Source organism: Pongo abelii, chromosome 4 (genome assembly GCF_028885655.2).
Source record: "Pongo abelii isolate AG06213 chromosome 4, NHGRI_mPonAbe1-v2.0_pri, whole genome shotgun sequence".
Taxonomy (NCBI): Eukaryota; Metazoa; Chordata; class Mammalia; order Primates; family Hominidae; genus Pongo; species Pongo abelii.
The window spans coordinates 147,843,683-147,850,708 of record NC_071989.2 but is presented as its reverse complement, the minus strand read 5'-3'; the positions used below and the strand labels follow the sequence as shown (position 1 = coordinate 147,850,708).

Sequence of the window (7,026 nt, the reverse complement as noted above, 5' to 3'; positions counted from 1 at the left end):
GCAAATTCCATCTAATACTCTGAAAACCATTTCTCATCTCATAATTTACCCAAATCATGTGCACGACTGCAAGAGGAAATAAACAGAAATCTTAAAGCATACATAAGCCACAATGGATTATTAATCTTGTACAGACAATCCAGCATTAAGGCTAATTTGTTCTTTTAAACATTTTTATGGAAAACATTTGACATTTTCAGTAGAAAAGCCCACAAGCTATCATAACCCCAAAGGCATACAGCCATGACAGGCAGGGCTCCATCGGGCTCCTCTTGAACTGGGCACCCTTTCACGGGTAGAAAAGCAGGAACACACATGTCTTTGCTTCCTGCTGCTCTGCACACACATCACAATATCTGGCAGAAGGTGGTTTCTGTCTTCCTTGGAGACATTAAACACTTTCACATCATTTCTCTTTCTGATTTCTTCTACAAGGGCCAGTGACTTTCCTTTAGGGACTGGGATTGTGCCAGTGATTATAGTCCCTGGGGTAGATAGCATCTGACAAACAGCTTGGATGAAAGGCTAACTAAAGAGTTTCATTTTCCCACTCTCATCAGTGACGCACACTCTCTGCCCTGGGCCACTGCTGGAATCTGCATTCCTCAAGACAGGGAGCGCCAACTGCTCAAAATAAGTCAGGTTAACCACATAATGCCCAACTTGGCATCCACATTTTCCAGGTGGAGGCTCTAACCCAACTCTAAATAAAGGCCCCTGGATGCCGGGCAACATGATGACATCAAATCCTATTCTTCTCCCTCCCTGTCTGACTTCCTCTCTATAAAATCCACTGGGGTCGTGGTCAGGGTTGCAGTCGGGTTGGGGTTGCGATTCAGGTCAGGTCCGGGTCAGGGTCACGATTCAGGCCCTGCTCACCCTGTACCATAGGCTCCCAGCAATTTTTTTTTTTTTTTTTTTTTTTTGAGATGGAGTCTCACTCTGTTGCCCAGGCTGGAGTGCAGTGGCATGACCTCGGCTCACTGCAACTTCCACCTCCCAGGTTCAAGCGATTCTCCTGCCTCAGCCTCCCGAGTAGCTGGGATTACAGGCATGCATCACCACACCTGGCTAATTTTTGTATTTTTAGTAGAGACGGGGTTTCGCCATGTTGGCCAGGCTGGTCTTGAACTCCTGACCTCACGTGATCCGCCCACCTTGGCCTCCCAAAGTGCTGGGATTACAGGCGTGAGCCACTGCACCCGGCCCCCAATTTTTTTTTTTTTTTTTTGAGATGGAGTCTCGCTCTGTCGCCAAGTTGGAGTGCAGTGGCATGATCTCAGCTCACTGCAACCTCTGCCTCCTGGGTTGAAGCGATTCTCCTGCCTCAGCCTCTCAAGTAGCTGGGATTACAGGCACCCACCACCATGCCCAGCTAATTTTTGTATTTTTAGTAGAGATGGTGTTTCACTATGTTGGCTTGGCTGGTCTCGATCTCCTGACCTTGTGATCCACCCGCGTCAGCCTCCCAAAGTGCTGGGATTACAGGCGAGAACCACCGCGCCTGGCCCAAAATTTTTTTAAAATAAAAAAATAAGCTATCACTTCACATACACTGGATGACTAGAATTTAAAAGGCAGAGAATAGCAAATAATGACTAGGATGTAGAGAAACTGGAACCCTCACACATAACTAGTGGGAAAGTAAAATGGTGCAACCACTTGGAAAGCAGTCTGGCAGTTCTTCAAAAGTTTATATATAGAGTTGCCATATGACCAAGCATCCCCTCACCCAGGTACATACCCAAGAGAAATGAAAATGTGTGTCCACACAAACACTTGGGCATGAATGATCATTGCAGCATTATTTATAATAGTCAAAAAGTGGAAATAACTCAATTGTCCTTAACTAATTAATGGTCAATAAAAGTGGTATATCAATGGAATATTATACACAATGGAATATTTTTGGCAACAAGAAGGATAAAAAGAAATGAAGTACTGATACATGCTATAACATGGGCAAACCTGTAAAACATGATGCTAAGGGCAGGGCGCAGTGGCTCAGGTCTGTAATCCCAGCACTTTGGGAGATCAAGGAGGGCAGATCACCTGAGGTCAGGAGTTCGAGACCAGCCTGGCCAACATTGCGAAACACTGTCTCTACTAAAAATACAAAAAATTAGCTGGGCATGGTGACTCGTGCCTGTAATCCCAGCTACTCAGGAGGCTGAGGGAGGAGAATTGCTTGAACCCAGGAGGCGGAGGTTGCAGTGAGCTGAGATCGCACCACTGCACTCCAACCTGTGTGATGGAGCGAGACTCCGTCTCAAAAACACACACATAAAAAACACACACAAAAAAACCATGATGCTGAGAAGCCAGACACAATCACATGTTGCATGATTCGATTTATGTTGTGTCCAGTATAGGCAAATCTATAGATACAGAAAGCAGATTAGTGGTTGTCTGGGGATGAGGTAGGGATGTTGGTGGTTGGGGGTTGATGGCTATATTAGTCCATTCTCACACTACTATGAAGAAATACCCAAGACTAGATAATTTATAAAGGAAAGAGGTTTAATTGACTCACAGTTCTGCATGGCTGGGGCAGCCTCAGGAAACTTACAATCACAGCAGAAGGAAAAGGAGAAGCAGGCACCTTTTTCACAGGGCAGCAGGATGGAATGAGTGTAAGCAGGGGAATGCCAGACGCTTATAAAGCCATCAGATCTCGTGAGGCTCACTCGCTATCATGAGAACAGCATGGGGGAAACCACCTCATCATCCAATTACCTCCACCTGGTCCCACCCTTGACATGTAGGGACTATGGGGATTACAATTCAAGATGAGATTTTTGGTGGGGACAGAGCCAAACTATATCAATGGCTAAAGGTACAGGTTTCTTTTGGGAGTGAAAAAAATGTTCTAAAATTAACTGTGGTGGTGGTTGCACAACTATGTGAATATACTTAAAACCATTGAATAGCATGCTTTAAGTCGGTGAGCAGTATAATATATGACATATCTCAATAAAGCTATTATCAAAATGAATAAATAAATAAATAAGACTGGGAGCAGTGGCTCACTCCTGTAATCCCAGCACTTTGGGAGGCTGCGGGGGATGGAACACCTGAGGTCGGGAGTTCAAGACCAGCCTGACTGACATGGAGAAACCCCATCTCTACTAAAAATACAAAATTAGCCAGGCATGGTGGTGCATGCCTGTAATCCCAGCTACTAGGGAAGCTGAGGCAGGAGAATTGCTTGAACCTGGGAGGCGGAGGTTGCAGTGAGCAGAGATCGCACAATCACACTCCAGCCTGGGCAACAAGAGCAAAATTCCATCTCATAAATAAATAAATAAATAAATGGTAGATCTCTGCACCCGGCTAGATACCTCCTTCCAACAAAATGTGGGTCCATTGTTCACTTCCTGAAGATACAGCAGCTCAGCCAGCCAGCTGTGCTTCCCTGCCCCCAATCACACCATCATCTAGCCCCTCTTTCCTCATCATGTCTACTAGGATAGCATCCTGTTTAGGGAAGACCATGACACAATAGTTAATTCCATGATGGGACAATAGAATTATAACAGAGGGGCAGCTGGAGTCAGACCCAGAAGCCACCCCTGGATTAGACATCAAATCTCTGTGTCTGCAGGAGAGGTGATTTGAGCCCAAGGTAGAAACCAAGGTGAGAGGGACTGGCAACTCCAAGAGTGTGATTGTCAGTGGTGATAATGATGGTGATGGTGCTGGTGGTGGTGATAAGAGTTAGCAATTACTGGCAAGGTGAAGTGGCTCACACCTGTAATCCCAGCACTTTGGGAGGCTGAGGTATGTGGATTGCTTGAGCCTAGGAGTTCTAAGCCAGCCTGGACAACATGGTGAAACCCCATCGCTACAAAAAAAAAAAAAAACAAAAACAAAAATTAGCTAGGCATGGTGGTAAAAGTCTATAATCCTTGCTACTTGGGAGGCTGAGGTGGGAGGATTGCCTGAGTCTGGGAGGTTAAGGCTGCAATGAGCTGTGATTGTCATTGCACTCCAGCCTGGGAGACAGACCCTGTCTCAAAAACAAACAAACAAGCAAACAAAAACAAAAACAAAAACAAAAAATGACTGGGCAAGGTGCCTCATACCTGTAATCCCAGCACTTTGGGAGGCCGAGATGGGTGGATCACTTGAGGTCAGGAGTTCGAGAGCAGCCTGGCTAACATGGTGAAACCCCATCTCTACTAAAAATACAAAACTTAGCCAGGTGTGGTGGCATGTGTCTGTGGTCCTAGCTACTCAGGAGGCTGAGGCAGGAGAATTGCTTGAACCAGGAGGCAGAGGTTGTAGTGAGCCGAGATTGCACCACTACACTCTAGCCTGGGCAACAAAGACTCCATCTCAAAAAAAAAAAAAGACTTAGCAATTACTGAGCATTTACAAATCAGGTCTGCACATGCATTTATGCATTTTTTCTTTCCATTCTCAGAACAATTCTGTCAGATAAAAGATATTGCTATCCCCATTTTAGGTATGAGGAAATTTGGGTTTAAAGAGATTGAATATCTGGGCCAAGGTCACACAGCCAGGAGAAGCAGAGGCCAGATTGGAAACCAGGTCTACTGTGATCAACAGATATTAAAAACCCCCCAATGTTCCTGTTCTGGCAGGATTAAGGGGCACTGAGGTTGTGTGGGCAAAACAGTGGCTCCGTAGAGGCCAGAGGCCTCCCTACCCCATTCACACTCTGTCCAAGGCCCAGGGTCCCCTGAATGAAAGCATGGGGGCTTATTTCTCACTGGCAGCACTGATAATGAGTTTCAGGGAAGACTCGTGAAAGCTGTAACTCAGCTGGAAATAGAAATGAGAGCCAGCTCAGACCAGCACTTCCGGGGTGTCTGGAGGGAAGAAGCAACTACCAGAGGAAGGAGCAGGCTGTGGAGCAGAGTGTGGGAACTCAGCACCACCGGCCTGACAGCTGCAGCCAGTAAGCCAGGCAGCCTGGAACTTGGGCCTAACTTCCCTCCATGGCCCTCAGCTTCCTCTTTGGAGGACCAGATGGTCAATCTGGAAGAGCTGTGATGTCCCTGCTTGTCAATACAGCTGATGTGTCTTACTGCTGAGGACAATCCCATGCATGCAGCTGTTGTGACACTTCCTAGGTACTGAGGCCCTGGCCACAGGCCACAAGGGTCTCACCCACCCTCCAGTTCCATTCTTATACCACTGACCCTGTTATGAATCAAGTTGTGTCTCCGAAAAGATAATGCTGAAATCCTAATCTATGGTAGTTGTGAATGTGACCTTACTTGGAAATAGGGCCTTCGCAGATGCAATTGAGTTAAGGTGAGGTCATTAGGGTAGGTCCTAATCCAATGACTGGTGCTTTTTTTTTTTTGAGACAGAGTCTTACTCTGTCCCCCAGGATGGAGTGCAGTGGTGCAATCTCGGCTCACTGCAATGTCCACCTCCTGGGCTCAAGCAATTCTGCCTCAGCCTCCTGAGAAGCTGGGATTACAGGCGTGAGCCACCATGCCCAGCTAATTTTTTTTTTTTGAGATGGAGTTTTGCTGTTGTTGCTCAAGCTGAAGTGCAGTGGCACGATCTCAGCTCACTGCAACCTCCGCCTCCTGGGTTCAAGCGATTCTCCTACCTCAGCCTCCCGAGAAGCTGGGATTACAGGAACCTGCCACCACACCCACCTAATTTTTTGTATTTTTAGTAGAGACGGGGTTTCACCATGTTGGCCAGGCTGGTCTCGAACTCCTGACCTCAGGTGATCCATTTGCCTTGGCCTCCCAAAGTGCTGGGATTACAGGCATGAGCCACCATGCCTGGCCTTTTTTTTTCTTTTCTTTTCTTTCTTTCTTTTTTTTTTTCCTAGAGATGGGGTCTCCCTATGTTGCCCAGGCTGGCCTTGAACTCTAGCCTCAAGCAATCCTCCTGCCTCAGCCTCCCAAAGCACTAGGATTACAGGCATGAGCCACTGTACTTCACCTGGTGTCTTCATAACAAGAAAGGCTATGTGAAGACAGAGACACACAGAACGGAGAATGCCATGTGACGAAGGAGGCAGAGGTTGGGTCCAGACACACCTGGGACTACCAGAAGGTAGAAGTGGCAAGGAGAGATCCTCCTCTAGAGCAGGAGTCCCCAGTCCCCGGGCCTCGGACCAGTACTGGTTTGTGGCCTGTTAGGAACCAGGCTGCAGTGGGTGAGCGAGCATTACAGCCCGAGCTCTGCCTCCTGTCAGATCAGTGGCGGCATTAGATGCTCATAGGAGCGCGAACTCTATTGTGAATTGCACATGCGAGGGATCTAGGTTGCATGCTCCTTAGGAAAATCCAACTAATGCTCGGATGTGAGGTGGAACAGTTTCACCCGGAAATCATCCCTCTTCCATCCATGGAAAAATCGTCTTCCAAGAAACCAGTCCCTGGTGCCAAAAACGTTAGGGACCGCTACTCTAGAGATTTCAGAGGAAATGTGGCCCTACCAACACCTTGATTTTGGACTTCTAGCCTCTGGAACTATGAGAGAATAAACATCTGTTGTTTTTAGCCACGAAATTTGTGATACTTTGTTATGGCCGTTCTTGGAAACTAACATAGACCCCTCAACATGCTTACGTGCCCCAGCTGCACCAGCCATTGCTCTGTTCCTCCACTGCCCGGCTCCTTCCCACTCCAGGGCCTTTGTGTATGCGGCTCCTTTCAGAATGTTGCACACCCACCCACCCCCCCTCACTCCCTTCCTCCTTCCAAACTCAGGGTAAATCGCCACCTTCAGGGAAACCTGACCCTGGGTATTCCAATTTCCGCTCACGGCAGCAGGCTGAGTGCATTTCTCGTAGCCCTGCCACATCTGTAGTTAACTACTTACTCATACAGTTTTGTTCTGCCCATTTCCCCTGTCCAACTGTAGGTGCCATGACAAGTACTGACCTGGCACGTGCACCAGCAGTCCTATCCCATGCAGAGCACGGTACACACAGGGATAGACTGCATGGATTAAGGGTGTGCGGAAATCCTGGCCTGGCACTGGAAGGCCCAGGCTGTGGGGCCTCTGCTCCCTTCGCAGCCTGCACTC

The 7,026-nt window shown here is 47.6% G+C and overlaps 1 pseudogene; it reads right to left on the bottom strand.

Annotated features, from left to right (window-relative positions):
* Window positions 1-219: 219 nt before the first annotated feature.
* LOC100460868 (cancer-related nucleoside-triphosphatase-like) lies at window positions 220-6,781 on the bottom strand (annotated as a pseudogene).
* Window positions 6,782-7,026: the final 245 nt, after the last annotated feature.